The sequence below is a fragment of the Myotis nattereri genome (assembly GCF_964212035.1).
Source record: "Myotis nattereri genome assembly, chromosome: 4".
Lineage (NCBI taxonomy): Eukaryota > Metazoa > Chordata > Mammalia > Chiroptera > Vespertilionidae > Myotis > Myotis nattereri.
This window is the reverse complement of record NC_138079.1, coordinates 10,862,790-10,883,014: the sequence shown is the minus strand read 5'-3', so window position 1 is coordinate 10,883,014 and position 20,225 is coordinate 10,862,790.

Here is a 20,225-nt window from a genome sequence, read left to right as displayed (position 1 = left end):
CCCTGCTCTGTTCCTGACAGGGGAAGGCGCCCCAACCCCCTGATTGGCCCTGCTCTGTGCCTGATGGGGGGAGCTCCCCAACCCCCTGATCTCCCTGCGGCTCTGTGTGTGACAGGGTGCGGCGCCCCAACCCCCCCACCCCATGGGCCCTGCTCTGTGTGTGACGGGGTAGAGCCATAACCTCCCCATTGGCCCTGCCCTGAGTGTGACAGTGGCAGCGCCCCAACCCCTTGATCAGCCCTGCTCTGTGGTTGATAGAGGGCAGTGCCCCAGCCCCCTAATCCGCCCTGCTCTGTGTGTGACAGGGGGCAGTGCCCCAACTCCCCTATCGGCCCTACTCTGTGCGTGACAGGGGGCAGCTCCCCAACCCCCTGATCGGCCCTGCTCTGTGCGTGACAGGGTACGGAGCCCAACCCCCCTGATTGGCCCTGCTCTGTGCGTGACAGGGGGTGGCACCGCAACCTCCTCTTCGACCCTGCCTTGAGTGTGACAGGGGGCGGTGCCCCAACCCCCCAATCGGCCCTACCCTGAGCGTGACTGAGGGTGGCATCGCAACCTCCCAATCCACCCTGCTCTGTGCATGACAGGGGGCAGCGCCCCAACTCCCCAATCGGCCCTGCTCTGAGCCCGACCAGGGGCTGCACCTAGGGATTAGGCCTGCCCTCTGCCACCCGGGAGCAGGCCTAAGCCAGCAGGTCGTTATCTCCCGAGGGGTCCCAGACTGCGAGAGGGCACAGGCCGGGCTGAGGGACGCCCCCCCAACCCCCCCCCCCCCCCGGTGCACAAATTTTTGTGCACCGGACCTCTAGTTGTTTTAATAAAAGTGCTCTTTATTTTAAAAGTACAAACAAAGGGACATGACTATGTATATAGCTGGTGATATAAACAAGATATAGCATGTGTTATATGACTGGTGCAAAAATAAGTCATAAGAAAAGTTTGGAAGAAAGATGAGTTCTACCGGGGAAAGTTTTTTTGTAGAAGATGGTGCTTATGGGTTAGTAGAGTTTCTATTTCTCATGATGATACTATGGGGAGTGGGAGCAGGGGGATGTAGTCAAAATCCAAGAATTGGCCTGTGAAAGGCGATGAAGTCATACAGATTATATTACTTCAAGTGCTCTAATTGACATTGCACCACTTGGAACTAATGCAGTGACTGAGTCATTGGTGCCTAAAATAATAATTATTACCTTCTTAATGATCACATATACAGCTATTCGAGTTTTTTTTTATAGACAGTGAGGTGGCTTTATGCTACTAGAGGAAAAAACCACTAAATGTGTTCAAGTTGGTTATTTTTAACATAGAGCATCAAGTATGCTATAAGGATATGCAGACAATTAGAAAACATAAGCTTAAAAATAAATTTAGCTCAGTCATCCATGAATACTCAAACTCAATTTAACACATGACACTATTCATCAAGAATGAACCACTCAGAAAAGTGCTAGTGGACATGGGCCAATTTTGCCAATAAATGCATAGGTAATTCATCTCTATTCCCACTCCCTGATATTTTCAGCCAAGAAAAAGTGTTTAAATGGGCTGGGAATCAATCAATCCCTTATCTTCGGCCACCACCTCCCATCTCAAATTTAAAAAATCCTATTTTCAGTATTTGGCAGTTTAGGGTCTTTTGGACAGAATGAAAAGGAAGTATTGAGCCGATTGTGGATTGATTTCCCCACTCTATTTCAAAGTATTGCCTCTGATTTGACTCAGTTTCTTGGTTACCTTTCCACAGCATTGAAATAAACTCCTTTAGGAAACTTTAAGATTGTGTTCCTTTTTAAAAATATACTTATATATATTTTTATTGATTTCAGAGAGGAAGGGAGAGGGAGAGATAGAAACATTAATGATGAGAAAGCATAATTGATCAGCAAACTCCTGCTTGCTCCCCACAGGGGATCCAGCCCACAACCTGGGAATTAAATCGTGATCTTCTGGTTCATAGGCCAATGCTCAACCACTGAGCCATGCCAGCCAGGCTCATGATTATGTTCTTGATCTCTTTTTATTCTTTAGAAAAAAGCACTCAAATAATTTATGGTAAGTATTTCCGTTCATTGTTACAACATTTTACAAGTGTTTGTTGACAGGAGTGAGAGCAAGAGAGGTCTGGAAACATCCCAGCCCAGAGTCTGCCCAAGATGAGGCCTTAGCTACGAATGCCTCCCCCTTAAACTGTGACTCCAAGGAACTCACCCTCAGGCGAAAGGAGAGCAGAACCAAGTCCACCACTTGGTGAAATGCAGAGAGCATTCCTTGGCGTTGAGCTGAACAGGACAGAATGAGAGGTTGTAAAACAGTACCCAGGACCTCAAAATATACTGTTAATATAGCCTTTTTATATACTGTATATTCTTCTAAGCACCCTCTGAGGGCTTATATGCTTTTTACTCTGTAATGAATCATTAGATTTGGAAAAACCTGGGCCCCAGAGAAGTATTGGCCTAAATAAATGCTGATGGGGGCGTGGGTATTGATATATTTTTGCTTCCATGGGTATTTATTGGCAATGATGTCTAAACATTTTGCTTTTCATAGAAAATTACTCAGAGTATTTCAGATGATATTAAATGTTAAATCTGCATTTACCAAGCATTATTATTTCATTCGAGTCAGACATAAAATACAAAGATAGAGAAAGCAAATTAATAATAGCCAGGATGTAGGAACTAGAATCTTGAATGCTTTCTCTGTCATTATGTTCATTACCTTAGGGGGAAATGGAGTTAAAGAACATAATGGGCTGGATTCCTCTTCTGTCCCCACCTTGAAATGACTACAGATTGTCATAGTCCAGGAAAGAACATCACTGCTTTTTTGAGATTGAATTGATCTTATCAGGGTGGAGAACACCAAACTACTACCTCTGCAAAAATGTATAGTCTGTTTGGTAACGTGTTTTAAAATTTAAAACAAGGAATTATTTTACTTTTCAGTTTCATTGTGGGCTTTGCTTCCAAAAAAGGACCTGTTTAAACTGTCAAGAAACTCATGTCATACACTACTGTTGAAAGATGTTTAGCAGTGCTTATGAATGTATAAGCTGTCACAAGCTTTGTTCCATAAGGTGCATCGTTTCTATTGAAGGACGATTTTCCAAGAGTTAAAGTCTTATAAAACCTTAAAAAGACAATATTAGCATCATCATTATTATCTCTCTTTCTTCAACACCTTTGCAAACTAGTTTTTTATTTTGATTTGGTTCCTTATTTTTTATTCTTTCTCATATATTTAGAGTACTCACAGTTTTAGAGAATCAATATGCATTTAAGGGCTTTGATAAAAATATTATTTTTGTGTGTCTCCTTGTTTCTGAGGTATTTCCTCAAAGCTGTGTTCTTGTGGTAGTAGCACCAAAGTGGGTAATTAAGTAAGGAGGTAGTATCATTTAGCCTCCCTGGCTTAATCTTCCAGCCTTGGGCCTTGCATATTTCTAAAGAGGCAATTACACAGTTTATATCAAATTGAGGGAGAAGGAGGAGTGTGCTGGGCCACCCAAATATATTCAAAGGACAATCAAAATTTATATAACCTGCCAACATTTCCTCCATTATTTTTTTATCTTGTTACAGTTGAAATTTCATCACACAAACTGAGGCTGTCCTCTCTTGATGCCACTAAATCAAATGGGATTTTTGGTTTTCATCAATAGGCAATGTGAGCAATTTCTTAAGCACTACAAAAGGAATCAATCATCTCTCTCAAGGTCCTAGTTGTCAAGTTCTAGTTCAGTATTTATGGTTTCAGTAAACACAAGTCCCATGCAAAGCTCTAATAAGAAAAAAAAAAAAGCAAGGGGAAGATGTCTCTGAATTTTAAAAGTGAAATAAATCAGAGAAATTGTGCCTATAGCATTTTATTTTCTGAAATTCCCAATGTAGATAGGACTATTAAAGGCTAACACACACACCTTAGATGATGATAGATAGATGATAGGTAGGTAGATAGATAGATGATAGATAGATAGATAGATAGATAGATAGATAGATAGATAGATAGATGATAGATAGACAGATAGGCTGATTAATATTCTGTGGAATTGACTTTGGAAAATGAGGATCTCGTCACACACTAGGGAACCCTCTTTTGAATGATCCACCCTCTGATCTGTGAACGACTATACTTGAAATAGAGTTTTTCATGAGAGTTGATTATTCTTATTACTCTGCATTTTCAAATGAACGAGTTTCTATTATCAAGTGGTAAAAATTAATTGCAAAATATATATTTTATATCTTCTACTTGTCCTAAAAAGTGCTCTTGTAACTATTATAACAGTGTTGTGATATATATGTAAATACATCTATTTATGTATTCTACACTTTAGTCAAAATTGTTGTTACATCTTAAAAAATGTCCCTACTCAAAAATAAGATGGGGAATAATCCAAAGGTAATAAACTATGATTTATTGAAGACTATTTTCAGACGGTTTATATGCTATTATCATATGTAAATTGCTTCACTCTGAGAAATCACATAAAACAAACTATATTTCAATCTAGCTATTTATTTTTATTTGTTCAAATGGAGATTTGAAAGTAATATTATTCATATGATCACTATTGAGCATGTATCATTCCCAGAAAGAATGATTGTGTTTTAAAGGTATTGATTTCCTGTGTAAAAGCAATTTACAAATAAGAAAATCCAAGATTTTCTACCACAATACTACTAGTAGTTTTTTAACTTGGAGGATATAGGTGTGCTCTAACAACAAATGCTTTTTTATAAATTTATCTTTAATTTAATTCTGCTGGCAAACTTACCCAATAAGCTCGGTCACATATTGCTAAAGACAATATATAGCATACCCAAACTGAAGTAAGTACTTTTGCCTTAGTATTTTGTATTTCGTGTGCTTTAGTCACCAGAATGATGAAATAGTAGAAGTGAAGTTGAATTGACCATGACCATGTGTCTCACAACTGGGCTGAAACCTGGCCTTTGTTAAGCAAAGATGACTGAGCCAACATTTTATAATATTATTTTACTACACATGGATTTAAACATGAACATACACACCAAACCGCAAAGAATGTACAGTGCATTCCAACATAAATGTTCATATTCTCTTCACTCAGACACCAGTGAGAATCTTTGAACAAGTTGGCCAAGACAAATGTGTTTTTTGCCCAGTCTCTTGCTGCTGTGTTGTCTAACTTTTTCTGATCATCCATAGTCTTCTTACACTGTCTCCTCTGGGATTGATTCATTTACTTTTTGGGGGCCATTATTTGCAGATTGTATTCTTTCTGAGAGTAATATCTTTCTGAATCCATTCTAAACTACCTTCTTCCACTTGGTAAAATTATAATATCTGAAAAATGTCATGCCAAATACTAAGAAGTCGTAATTACAAACAGAACTTTTAAGATATATTTTTTCACAAATTTAGAAAAATACAGGCATAATGCATGTATATATGATGCATGAGAAGCTGGGGGAGGGAATGAGAAATGAAAAGAATAAGCTAGTTAGAGAAATAGGTCAAAAAGGAAAGTCCAGAGGCAAGGGGGGTGCATTAATCAAGCAGAGATCCTTACTACCCAAGGCAGTGAGAAGACGTCTGTCTGGCTCTTACATGAAGATCATGGGTATAGAGAGGCATGAGCTGAGTTAAGAGAGAAATCAGATCTCACTAGCTGAAATGCTGAGGACAATTATTGTGTTTTCAACTGTAAGTTAATTAGACACTATTTATACCCATAGGTTTCATTAGTAGAGCTGAGTTACTTTATATTCAAGTGTGAAAAATGACCTTTTCTTTAAAAAACAATGCTGGGAGGAGAGATCAACCAAAGGACTTGTATGCATGCATATAAGCATAACTAGTGGACACAGACACTAGGGGGGTGAGGGCATAAGCAGGGGGGTGGGGGGGGACAATGGGGGGATAAGAACATATATGTAATACCTTAATCAATAAAGAAAATAAATAAATAAAAAACAATGCTGGCCTTAAATTTCAAATACAAGATTCTCTTATGTAAATGATACATTCTGGGAGCAAATTAACTTGAGATTTTAAGAAGGTACTATTAATGTAAAATAGCCTACTCCAGAAAGTTAGATATCTTTGCCACAAAATGAGCAATCAGAAAGGAATAAATTAAATATCTCTTATTTGTGGATTGAGTTCCTAGTATAGAACCCATAAATTGATCTAGTTATAAGAGTTTTTAAATGATGCTTATATTATTTTTACTTTTAATTATTTCAAATGTTTCTTTTGAATTGAGAATAGACTATAGTTAATATTTCACATCAGTGTCTGTGACTATTAGGGTAAACATAAGACAATAGTTCAACAAAGAGCTAACTGTAGTCCATACTTTTAAGACAGTAGACATTTTTACTCCTTTGGAATAATTTGATATATATGGCAAAGTGAATAGATACTGAGAATCTTGGAATCTAATTTAATTCAGTATTTAATACTTAAATGCTTCAGTTGTATAATATGCCAAACTAGTGAAAGAAAATACACAAACTTCTAGAATTTGGTACCAAAAAAACAGTTAACTACAATTTAGAAAGTTAAAGGCAATATATTTTTTTAATATACCACAGGGTTTGCTTCACTGATCTCATGAGAGAAAGCTCAGTGTTTTGTGGTCAGCCTAGTGGGTTCAAAGCAAGATAAAAATGGGTTCTTTGTAGATATCTACTAAACACTTACACAAAGATGTATCTGTACATTTATTTAATAAATCAATGATAGCAATGAGTGTTCAGAGTCTGAACCAGCTACTCTGTTGCCAAGCAACTAGTATGCTCAAAACATTATAAGTTTACAGGCATTTATCTCAGCTCTATTATATATCCAGAAATAAAAATATTCTGAGATGAGTATTTGAATATAATATTTTCAATTATAGGAGAAAGTAAATCATAGTGGAAATGCCAATAATAAACTACTTAAAACTTCAAATGAAAGAAAAGATATTTAAATAGTTAAATACATATGCAATTTGGATTCAGCAATACATCGCTGTGTGTATATATTTCAACGCTATTTTGATCTTTCTTCTCTCCTCCCTATATGTTATTTATTTTAACAACCATTTATATGGCACTTTCTATGTGACAGGCACGGTTCAAAGTACTTTGCCAACATTAACTATATGAGTTCTATTCACCTCTTAGCTCAATGATTCTACTATGTCTCTTTTATTCATGATTATAAAAGCTAATAATATGTTTAAGGCATAATCTTCAATTCAACAATAAGTATATCATGGAATGCACTTTATGTAATATTCTTTGCTATACTGTAACCTATTTATTGTCGGTATCTGTAAAATTTCTGTGTGGAAAATTGACCTTGCTTAGGCAGTGCCCAAGGACCTACTTAAGTAGAATGCCAAGTCTGTGCTTGTACTTCCTCTAGTCCTTCCCTTGACTGTAGTTTTTTACTATTGCCTATTAGCCAGACCCCTAAATTGCATGCAGCATATCAAATAAATGTATCAATCAGTACTTCCCAATGCTCAACCCACAGAGCACACTAGTTGAGGGATTTTCTGATAAACAAACAAAACAATTTATATGTGGCATTATATTAGCAATAAATGTATAAGCTATTCTGTTAGAATATGCAATCTAAATGCCAGGAGAGATCTGGCTGTTCCAAACATATTTGACTATAAAACCTCCTCATCATCTTATTTTTTTAATAATACCTTTACCAATTCTGAACAATTAGTGCTCTAGAGAGGACATGTTGAGCAACACTGGTCTGTACCAGGTTCAGCAAAAAAGTTTGGCTTGTGTTTACCTTTCCTTATTTTTTCCAAGGCAGCAGAGATGGCTTTATTTTTCATTATTTTATCATCAAGACTTCCTATTATATAAGAAGTCATATATTTTACCTGATAAGAAATGCAGTTGCAAAGCTCTGAATAAATCAGAAACTATGCTAAATGCAGCCATTAATGCACAGCAGAGAGGAGTCCAGGAGAGCATGTAAATACGGAAGCATTTCATCGGCTTGGGCTTCGTCCAGGTCCCCATATATCCCAAGTACAACAATAAAAACAAAAAAGGGAAGTTGAGCTCGTGTCTAGAGAGTATGCTTTATAGGTGAATCGGAAATCTCAGCTGTATTACCATGTGATAATTGATCAGACAAATCAGTTGGCCTATTGAATTGCCTGTCCTGACAGTCACAATAATATCCTGTCTAATTTAAAATATCAGCTTAGGCACTTTCAGTTTTTTCACTGTGAACTTGTTTAACTTTGAAGTGCTTTCTATGTGATCAATGTGTTAAAGTTTATTAAAATGTATTTTCTTAACTAATTGTAAATTTTAAGTATACTTTAATAAAAAAAATTATAATGCCTTCTTCAAACTCAACCAATATAAGTTTCATTATTTTGGCTTTTTTGGTACCATTTTTATTCTTCTATTTTCTGGTTTTGTATATAAATGGCCTGGCAATCAAAAATAATTTAGCAAAATCAAGCCCAAATAAGAAGTAGATTTGCTCCTAGAGAGGCAATAAGTTCACTGTAGAGACTACCAGTCTAAGAAGTGTCAAGACGAATTTGTTCCTAATTCCACCTTTATTATATTATGTGACTTTTATTAAGTAACTTAATTTCTCTACAACCTCTGGTTTCTCACCAATACAAAGAAAAAAATCATATACTTTGAAGTCCTTTCAACATCTCAAACTCTACATTTCCTGAATTTTTTAAAGCTTATATTAAAAAAAAATGTATACACACTGTCACAACTGATAGTTCAATTTTGAAAATGAAATATATTTTAATAAACACTGCCTTTATAATTATTCAAAGTGTGTATATACATTTTGGGGGATACTGATATTATAATAGAGCAAAAGGTTATAGATTTAACTTGAGATATTGGTCAAATACAAGTATTTTACTATTTTTGTTATTTAACTAGGAAGTCATGTTTAAAACTCAAATATACCTTTCCAACATGTATTCTCCCTCCCTCTGTCTCTTATCTTCCCTCCCTCCCTCCCTCCCTCCCTCCCTCCCTCCCTCCTTAACAAAACGATATTTTATTAAAGACATTACTCTAGAACTTAATTTTTCCTACCAGTTAAGTATGTATCATAAATAATCCTTTTGTTTAGTACATAAATATCTATCATATTCTTTGTGATCTTGATATATGACTGATAGTATTGTGCTGCCTTTTTTTTAAAGATACATTTTTATTTATTTCAGAGAGGAATGGAGAGGCTGAGAGAGATAGAAACATCAATAATGAGAGAGAATCATTTATCAGCTGCCTGCTGCATACCGCACACTGGGGATCTGCCTTCTGCATGCCCCGCACTGGGGATTAAGCCCACTACCCAGGCATGTGCCCTGCCCAGGAATCGAACCTTAATTGAACAGTGACCTCTTGCTACATAGGTCAACGCTCAACCACTGAGTCACACTGACTGTATAGTAGTATTGTCCTTTTGATGAGCATCTAGCCTCAGATTTTTTCCAGTGTGTTGCAGTTACAAGCCAAGCAGTAATTCTTGTGTATCAATATCAGTACAGCACTGGTATTTCCATGTTAATAAAAATGATCTTCAAAAAATGTACTGATGAGACAGGGTATATTAGTGGTTTACATTTTAATAGATATTGTTTAATATTTCCAAAATAATAATAGGAATTTAAACCACCATTCCCATGTCCAGGCATTGGCCAGAGTTGGAGTCTTATGCACTGTTTTGAAGGTATGGGGTTGGTGGGAAGTGAGCTTACAGTAGTGACACGTCCATTTGTCATTTTGAAAGATGACCAGGAATATTGAGGAGATGAACTAAAATTAAGACAGACTGAATCCAAAAAGAAGCACGAAGAAGTGTTGAAGAGTCAGAGTATAACAAAAATAAAGTCCTGAACTAGGACACTACAGAATGATGGTAGAGAAGTCGTGGGGATCACTCATGAGACGGATGTGCCCTAATGTTGATGGTTAGGTCATAGAAAGTGACCAGTGAATGAATATGAATTGAATGGATTCAGCTCTCATTTTTTCATTCATTCCCCAACAAATATTTATTGAGCACCCACAATATGTGGGCCACTAGTCTAGGCTCCAGTGAAACAACCCTGAACAAAGGCCCTGTCCTTATTAAGCTTAAGCTCTAGTGAGGGGAAAGAGATTAAAAAACAAATGAGGTAATAAGTGCACTAAAGAAAAATAAAATAAGTAAGATAAAAATAGAGTAATAAGCTTAGAGCTGGGGCATTTCAAATGAGGTGATCAGGCAAAGCTTCCACAGGTAGTAAGAGTAGAGCATCAGTGTAAAGAAAGAAAAAATTGAAAGCAATATATATAAAACCAGTACATCCTCAGGAACCAGAACAATAGTGGCAGAAAAACCTTACTGAAGTTACAGTTCTAAGAATCTGAACATATAAAGAGAAGATGATTAACGGGAAACCATTTGGCACAATCCACAATGGAAACATTTGGGAAATTAAAAAATAACACGCTCTCAGACCCTGTTACTTAAAGATGCATTCTATTAAATGTGTTAGGATTTTGTCATAAGAAATGATCTTCAGGCAAATTAATAAATGACCCCATTAGGACAGAGTTTATGAATCTGTCTACAAAAGCAAATGCTTTTAAACATTACAGCCAGCTCATTAAAATAACGATGCTAATTCAGAGTGTATTACAGAGTCCACTGTGCTCGGCAGCGGTTCTGAGCCCTGCCCTTGTGGGGACGTCCTTCCCTTCCTCCTGGGTTATTTGGGCAGAGCTGCTTCTGTCTGAATGCATGCTGCGTAACTGATTTCATAATGCTATGCCATGCCCTCTGTGGTCTTTGTTGCCCAGGTAATCAGGGTTGTATTTAAAGGGTAGAAAGCAACAGATATCCATTCATTTGCACACTACGAAATCTAAGCCTCCCAAGGGTTGATTAGCCAGAAATTGTTTACTCTTGCTCGGCCTACAAACTAAGAGTTAACAAGACCTTTTGAGAATGAACATAATTAAGCTAGTAAAGAAGCATGTGTACTTTAACTGTAACACCTATTTCTTACCATCTTGGAAAATTTTAGATGAGGCATTTCAGTTTTTGTTTTAGCAAACACTTGCCATTATTTTTGACCCAATGGGAGGATTTTCTTTATCTCTTCAAAGTGCATATATAACTGATATATTTATTCATTCTGTTTAAACTTTATTTGGGGAGTTTCAAAAATATTTTGTAATATTTTTATTATAAGCACCTTCTGAAGAATATTAACTGGTTATGTGTCGCACAAAGAAATTAACTATAGAGAAAAGAGAAGGGAACCTTTAAGAAATTCATTAATAACTAAGGAATTTGGTCAGAAATTGAAATTTATAACTAAATCTAAGTCAATTTCTAACTAAATTGTTTTAAGCCACAAATGCATAAAAATTCATTTACCACCATATAAGATAACATTTGAATACTGCATTTATTTCTATTTCAGTGAGCACCCATACAATGAGCACTGTGTAAAATATTTTATAAGATTTTATTTTGTTCCAAACACTATTTGTAGTTTACTTCTGAACTTGATTTTTTCTTTGTTATATCCTTTTGGTAATATTTTTGTACTGGCATAGAGATCATTATTTACACAATTTCAACTTTCTCCCTCCTTAGCATTTTCAAATACCTCTCATCCCCCATCTTCAAAGGGTTTCAAGCAATAACAGCATCCATGGTTTGTCCTATTTAAATGTAAAGACTGAAATAGCGACATGCAAATCATGCCAGTGTAAATCCACTATAGAAACAACACTATAGTTTCCTTTATCTTGAAGGAATCTGTTACAGAAAACACCCTCCTCCAAAACTAGCATAAACAAATCCAGTCAAAGTTCATTTTGAAAGATCCCAAACATTCTGACCCCAATATTCCCTGCCATGAATATTTATAAAGACGAATTTCCGAGTGTGACACGCTCTCCTTCTTAATGGGCTGAGTGGGGAGCATCATCCATGTTAGCTTCTCATAATGTTCTTTGTCTCAAGTCAGAAAGCCTTGTTTTCCAAATGCTGCAGAAAGACATGATAAACTAAATAGCTATTTTATGTTGAAATGTGTGGATGTCCAAGTAATTAAAACTCTTGCACTTTGATAGAAGGGTGAAAGACAAATCTAGAATTTTAAAGAGGAAAACAACAAAGACATCACATCCTGAAGTAGATATTAAAATGATCAGAAATATGCTGGTCTGCTTGTGAGAGAGAGAAAATAGTCAATCAGTAATTTTTGAATTCTTTTTCTCTGGTGGCCTATGATTCATAGCTTTACAATAATTTTATAACAGCTGCCTATCACTTATGCTGACTGCAGATCAGTAGAGATGAGAGAAGATAGTTTACTAACTTTAGGGGCACATAGAATTTTACAACTGGTGAAAGAAGTTTAGATCACATCTCGTCCAATACTTATTTTATAGTGAGTAACTTATTAGGTTGTCACTATAGTTCTGAAACAGACTCACTTTTGTACCTTATGTACTAATTTCTCTAAATCACAGAATTAGAATTTAATGATCTTTAAAAATACTACTTATGTCTAATTTACCCTAAATTTATTTGTGTGATACCAATGTGTATCTATCATTGTTCAATCAACAGTACATATTCATAGATAAAGGTTATTTGGAGATAACTTATTGATACAATACCTAGTAATTAAGATTGTAACTAAAATTTACTAAAATTATATGCTACTTAGAATCAAAACCTATAAAAGTTTATTCTTATGAGGGTTTAGGTTGCCCCACCATTTGCTCCCCACATAGAGGGTGACAATTGACATCACTAGGCCCGCGTGCCTGTCTTTCATCCAGTAAGAATTGAGGTGGATGGATGCTGAGGATCAAGTACAGTGGTGGCATCACACAGACCGAGGCTGGATTGTGATTATGTCCCATATTAGATCTGTGTTCTTGAGTAAGTACCAAATCTGCCAACTCTCAAGTACTCATTTATAAAATACATAGCATCTACCCTACCAGGATTTTTATAAGAATAGCTAATGATAATAGATACCAAAAAACTCAGGAGTTCACTAGTCATCACTTCATAACAGACTGGTCACATTCAAATCCTCCTGGACAAAATAGTCTTATCATAAAGATACAAATATTAATTAATGCAAAATCGAGAGTCTTACAAAATAAACTCTTGCATTTATGGTAAATTGATTTTCCACAAGAATGCCAAGAAAATTCTACCACAGTGCTGCTGGGACAGCTGGATATCCACTTGCAATAGAATGAAGTTGGATATCTACCTCACGCCATATGCCTAACGTAACAAAATGGATCATGGGCTAAAACTATTAAAGTGTTAGAAGAAAACATAGGCAAAAATCTTCATAATCTTGAATTAGGCAATGGATTGTTAAATATGACACTAAACACACAAGGACAAAAATATAGGTAAGTTATTTTGCATTAAATAAAAAAAAACCTGTCCATCAAAGAACACATCAATAAAATGAAATAAACAAGCCAAAAAATGGGAGACAATATCTGCAATTAATATACCTGAGAAAGGTCTAGTGTCCAGAATACATAAAGGATTCTCACAACTCAATAACGTAAGTTTTCAGTAAGAGAGCAGATGCTGGGGGTCTGAGATGGCCACAGAAAGCATCACAAAGCAATGGTGGTTGGATTACGTCTCAAAAAATGAGGAAAGAAAGATCTCAAACAAGGTAACTATGCATCACACATTTGATCAATCAGTTGTTCATATGGAAAATAATGCAATAATTAATAAAGAATAATATAACAATAAACTGTGTTGCATACACACAACTGTAAACTTACTTTTGCCCCACTGTGTGTGTGTGTATTTTTTTTTGCATGTGTATTTCTGATTATTTCTTGAGGACATTGGAAGTGATACTCTATGTTATTATATACCTCATAGTGGTTGTCCTATCATAGTGCTTATCAGGTTCAATGACTGATTAGACAAGAAATATAAAGAAATAATTTGCATGCTCCAAACATTTTTCCTGTACACTAAGGCTCTTAGAAGTAACACATTTTTATCCAAATGGTAGAATTACAAAATGTGTTACGTTATATTTTCTAGCTTTATCGATTCCTTTTAACAATGGCAACCCTATTTTTAACAAAAGCAGGACACATGGTGTGACATGTAGAAGAGAAAGGCTATTTTAAATTGGAAGTAACTGGACATGAGCCAAATGTCCCATGTATAATAAATCAAAGTTAAGGAAGCTTTGGTGGCCCAAAGACCTGGCTTCTGGACTCGTTCTCACCCTTAGGAACTATTTTATCTTTGAGCAAGTTACTTAATCTTCCAGTTTGTCATGTTCCTCATCTATAAGGAAATAACTGATGTAACATCACAGGACTGTTGTAAAAAAATAAAAAGAGAAAATCCTGCTAAAGTCAGGGACTTTGCATTGGTCTGAGTCCAAAGCCAGTGGGAAGTCAGTTTCTGCCCTCATCGTCACTGAGCAGTTGTGGAAGAGAATCACCTACGTTAAAGGTAGGTGTTTACCGTAAGCCGCTTTTAGACATGAATATCAGAAAGTGATCATTTAAACTTGCCATTGGTGGAGTACATTGGTCATCTCTGGAAGTGTCTTATTGAAGGATCCATGCCTTTTACTAAAAAGTAAAATGCCAGACAGCTGTCCCCAGTGTGGGGTGCAGAAGCTTCTCTTGCAGTGCCTTCTGTCCAGTCCTGAAAATGCAAGTTGACATGCCGTTTCCCGACTCAATATTTGGCCTTTTGACAGACAAATCTACTATATAAAGAAGGATATTACCCCCTAAAGATTATGAATAAGAAAGTGGAAATGAGAACCAGGAGACAGCTTGAGAAGAAGGGGCGGAAGAGTTTAGAAGAGGCTCTAGTGCCCCCTAGTGTTCAGTCTCCTCTAGATTATATTTGTCATAGGTGTTTTACCAAGGGGTTTTAAAGTTTGAAGCGCCTAGTCTTTGCTCAAAGGTTCCCTTCCTATCACACTACTTCAAAATACACATACACACAATTTTTCTAAGACAGAGAAGCATTAGGCTCTACAAATGCACACTATGGTTATTTCCCAAAGAGAAGCCAAAGCACAAATGAGAGAGACATATATTTAGCAGAGGAAATACATTCTGTATTTAAATATGTTCATTAATTGAAGCAATCAGCTAATAAGAATATGCACATTTGAGTTTAGTATTTAAGCCTCGGGAACTCTAGCTGAAGCAGTATAATGTGGATGCTAGTTAAACTCCTTACCTAGGCTATTTTTTAATGGAAATGCTGACATCCTTAATACAGAGATCTGAACACTTCTATTCTAACAGTATATGCAGCCTGCAGACAAGTCTCACTAAAATATGCTGACTTAACTTCTCAGGTTTGGGGCTTTTATTTCACAAGGGCAGGATATTAAATGCCTGACCTTCAAGTGTTCTAAATGATTGTAGTTAATCACTGAATTAAATAACTAATTTTATTTTATAGTTACTAATAGCATTGAAGGACTCTCAAAGTTATAGAAATTTAAAATTACTTTTATAATTTAGTCAAAATACATTTGGAACATTTGATGATTGAACTTCATCTTCAAATCCTGTTATTAAAGTAGCAGATAAGAATTTAAACTATTTCAGAACAGGTATAACTAGCTAAATAAACCGAAAGAGGTCATCATGAAGAAATATTTCATTGACTGGATTTCAGTCTGACTAATGTTCCTGCCGATGTGATTATATTAGAAAAGATTTTTCTTCTTTGAAAAGAAGACTACATTGGATGTAAAGCTGGTTTTAATAAACCTTGAGTTTATTTAAGATATTTTTATCTTTATTTTATACAATCCCTCCAAAATCCTGGGAAGAACTCTTGTACTGATTTTAAAGTCTGTTTTTGTATCTTAGTGTTGCTCTGATAAGAATAATTCTCAAGGGTTGGGTTTTTTTTTTTTTTCATTTTAAATTATACCTCTACAATTTGAGGAGGGGGTGGGGAGCTGTGACCAGAGTGTTGACAGCCAGAATTATTCATTAAACACTTTAACCACAGTGTATTTCTTCCCCATAACTTCCCAGAAGTTATTCCTTATACACTGTACTCACTCTGCTTGCTGACTCTCCCCCAAACCATTCTCACAGACATCTAATGTCTTTTCAGCCTGGTCCTTCTATGCCCCTTAAGGCAAGTGCAGAGAGTTTAAGGTCATGATATATTCAATGAGCATCTCCTGGGTGGTGAGTTCCATTAGTAAAGAGTGACAGTTTGTTTCCAAGAACAGATACTGAAGTAATTGGTATACCCGAAAACACCCTTGGTAAGAATGTTGACATACATGCCAGAAAGTTTTATCAAAAATAGGTGCTTAGATTCTTGAAAGTAAAAGTCCAATTACATTTTCAACTGGTGGCTTATATATTCAATGTTTCTGCTTAAAGAATCAAACAGGTACCATAAAGTTTTGCTATGCCTGTCACTCACATGATTGTATATGATAACCTCTGAAATAAGATATAAAATAGTTTCACATCACTGGGACCTACTTGGACTTATTTTTAAGGGTATTTTACATAAAAAAAACCTTGAATATGGATGAGACTTTTCAGTAGATCAAAGTCATAGCAAATAATATGGAAAGAAGAGCATATGGCAGGCACAGTGCATTTGGTCTAAACACAATGCGAGAATTAGAGGTGCCCATAGAATAGGAGGGAGTCTGGATTTTGAATCCTGGTACAAAATCCCAGGTTTTTGTTCTCTTTTGCTTTTCCTCCGATGCCTTTCCTAGAGAGCACAGTGGGCCAAATCAATTAAATGAGAATCTGAATTGCTAAAGCAACACGCAAATCCTATCACACAAATGGGCATGAGGTACCTAATCGGGCCTATGAAGTGAACTCATCACACAGTGACCTAAGCACCACGTGCTTACAAAGTCCACAGCAGTAAGAAAATATAACATTTTTAAAATAATCACACACCCCCAAAAAGAATAGCTCTGATTTAAGAATTGGAGACTCTGTCACCATTATCCACAAGTATTAATAAATACATGTGAATATCTTTGGGGTTCACTGTAAAACAACGAACAGGTAGTTTCTGCCCTTTATAGAGTTATAGCCCAAGCCGGACACCATCCAAACTGTGAATAGAAAATACACAGGGAACTTCCTGCTCAAAGACAGGCGGCTCCCACCCAGCAGGTGGCTCAAGGGCTTGGGATAAGGCCCCAGGACTGGAGGAGGGCTCAGTTTCCAGTGAGCTAGAATCTTGGGTTGGACTTGTCACATTTTGGTCACTTTACATATTCCCCAGTCTGTGTCCTTCCACTCCGATTGTCCCACTTTTCTGGACCCCTGGTTGCCTATTCCAATAGCTTGCCTACCTCGCCTCAGTAATGGTTCTTGCCACCTCAGTCCTGGTTAATGAACTCACTGACCCGCCTTTCCAGGCCGTGCTCCTGGTGTGCCTCCTCTGAATTGGCATTGACAGGGCAGATCTAAATATCTCACACCAAAGGATGTATGTGTTACTTAATAATTATATCATGTAGAGGTCACAACCAAAATGACAGAAATCTATAGTGTCAGGGTCAAGATTCAGAAGGGTAGCCATGAGGGTTCCAGGTCTTGTACTGAAAAACAGTGAAATATCAAGAGGCACAACATTCTTGACTATGGTGAACTGTGTGGCCATGCAGAGTCCTGTTCTTCTGTGTTCTGGGTGAAAATATAAATGACTAGAGGCCCAGTGCATGAATTTGTGCACAGGTGGGGTCTGGCCAGCCTGCCAGGGATCAGGGTGAGGGGAGCCTATTGGGGGTGGGGCCAGCCAGGGGGAGGAGCCATGGGTGATTGGTAGGCTGTCCCCGCCCCCCTGGTCAAACTCGGGTCGAAATCCCAGTTGCAGGGACAATTTGCATATTACCCTTTTATTATATAGGATGAGTTTTACTTCAGGCTTTGCACAATGCTGGGAAGAGAGCAAGCCCTCAATAAATAAATAATGAACAATGGAGGGAAAAGCGAGGGAAGGAGGGAAAGAAATGAAAAAAGTAGGAAGGAAGGAAGGTATGGTTGTGACCACCCTAAGTCAAACTGGAAAATCAGCAAGTAACATAAGCAGGGGTCATAGGCCACATACAACCCTTATCCACAAAATGCCTTCCAAGGGATATGAAGCAATGCAAGTGAGGGTTAGAACAGATATGGTTGAATCCCTAAAATTTATTAACAACCATGCAAAATAAAATAAAATGCCAGTGATAGAATCTGCACCAGTAAGGTCTGGAAAACTCCACATTGTCCTCAGACAAGCACCTTGCCTCAGATGTGCATGCTGAGACAGACTCAGAAATATTCTGTAGTAGGCACCATTTTACCTGAGTCAGGCCAGAGTCCTCCGTGAGCCCCAGGATTGCCTGCCTTGTAAGCCTTATTTATGCGGGGAAGGCGTCTGCAGAATCTTGCGGGGCAACCACAGGTCATAAACTCCACTCATTTTTATCAAAGAAAATAAAATGTTTTCTAATATATCTAATGCTAATTAGGCAACCCCTTGGTGTAAACTTTGATACTTCTGTTTGAATATCTTCAAAGTGTCGACTCTTGATTAAGAAATTTCAAATACTAAATCACTGCCCTTAAAGAATAGCCTGGGACTCTATCACACATTCTAAACATGCACTTCTGCCACAGTATTTATAGTAGAATATTTCAAAGTAAATTATCATATTGAAAGTAAAAGAAGAAGGAGAGAGTGAAGGATGGAAGGAAAGGATGGACAGAGAGAAGGAGAAGGAGGAAAACCAACCACTCAGCTCTCCTCTGGTGTATTTATTCTTCCAGCCATGGCTCATTATTTGTCCCAAATACATTTTTGCCATGACTTTGGATTGGGATTTCCTCTGCTGGGATTTCTCCTCTTACCTCCAACTCCCCAAAATAATATATTAATTTAAGCACATGGTAAATTTTCATTGACATTAAAAAACCAGGTGCTTTCAAATTTTAGGTACAATCAATTCCTCCCTGTACTCCTTTCTCACTCACAAAAAAAACTATCTAATCCATTTCTCAGAAGGCATCTCTCTCTCTCTCTCTCTCTCTTAATTTTTTTTTCCGGTTATTTTGGTTTTTGTTGTCGTTAATCCTCACTCAAGGATATTTTTCCATTGATTTTTAGGGAGAATGGAAGAGAGAGGGAAAGACAGAGAGAAACATCAATGTGAAAGTAACACATTGATTGGTTGCCTCCTGCATGAGCCCCTACCAGAGCCCAGGCCAGGGCGGACCCTGCAACTGAGGTACATGCCCTTGACTGGAATTGAACTCAGGACCCTTCATTTTGCAGGCTGATGCTCTGTCTACTGAGCCAAACCAGCAAGGGCTGTGAGTTTATTTTCCATTAGGCATAGCTGTATCTATATTCCCTGGTTTCTTCTGAGCTCCTTAGCTCTTTGTAATTCTCGGACCCTAGTAAAGAGCCTATGATGTAATTTTTTTCAGGAAATGTTTGATTAATTGCATTTTTCGTTAAAGATGTCCTCTATACTATGACCTACTACAATATCAATTTCAAGTATTACTTTCCCATTTAAGTATGAAATAAACTACTACAGAGGAAGGAAATGGCAGGCAAGTAGAAGGAAATGATACAAATGAACGAAGCCAAGTCAGAGCAGCATTTCAAAGTGGATAAGAGAAAATAAAGCCAGCAGTTCAAAATGTCAATTAGGAGAACAAATCACCTTTTGAAATACAAGTTGAAAAACCTTCTCCAAAATGTCTGTTTTATTAAGTGTCAAATTTATTTCTTGGAACATTTTCCAACTTTTAAAATTTAAGCATAACAATTTAATTCATGTTTTGCACTGAAGTATTCATTTTTTATCCACAAATCTTAGATGTTTTAATCATTAAGTTACTTTCAAGTTCAAGGTTCAAACCGATCTGGATTTAAGAAAAAAATGATACAATGAGAATTCCTAGTAGTTGGCAACCAGTGTAAAGAATATTTTTTTCTTAATTTTACACGTGATAGAACATTTAATAAGGTCAAGGTTATGTTTTAGAATCTGTTTAACATTTCCTGGCGCTTAATCACAGAATACTGTTATGATCCTCTGAATTTAAAGTGAACCAAAAAATAGACTTTTCCCCGAAGGAAAATTGACGGGTGTCTCTGCAGATGGGATGTCAAAGTGCCAT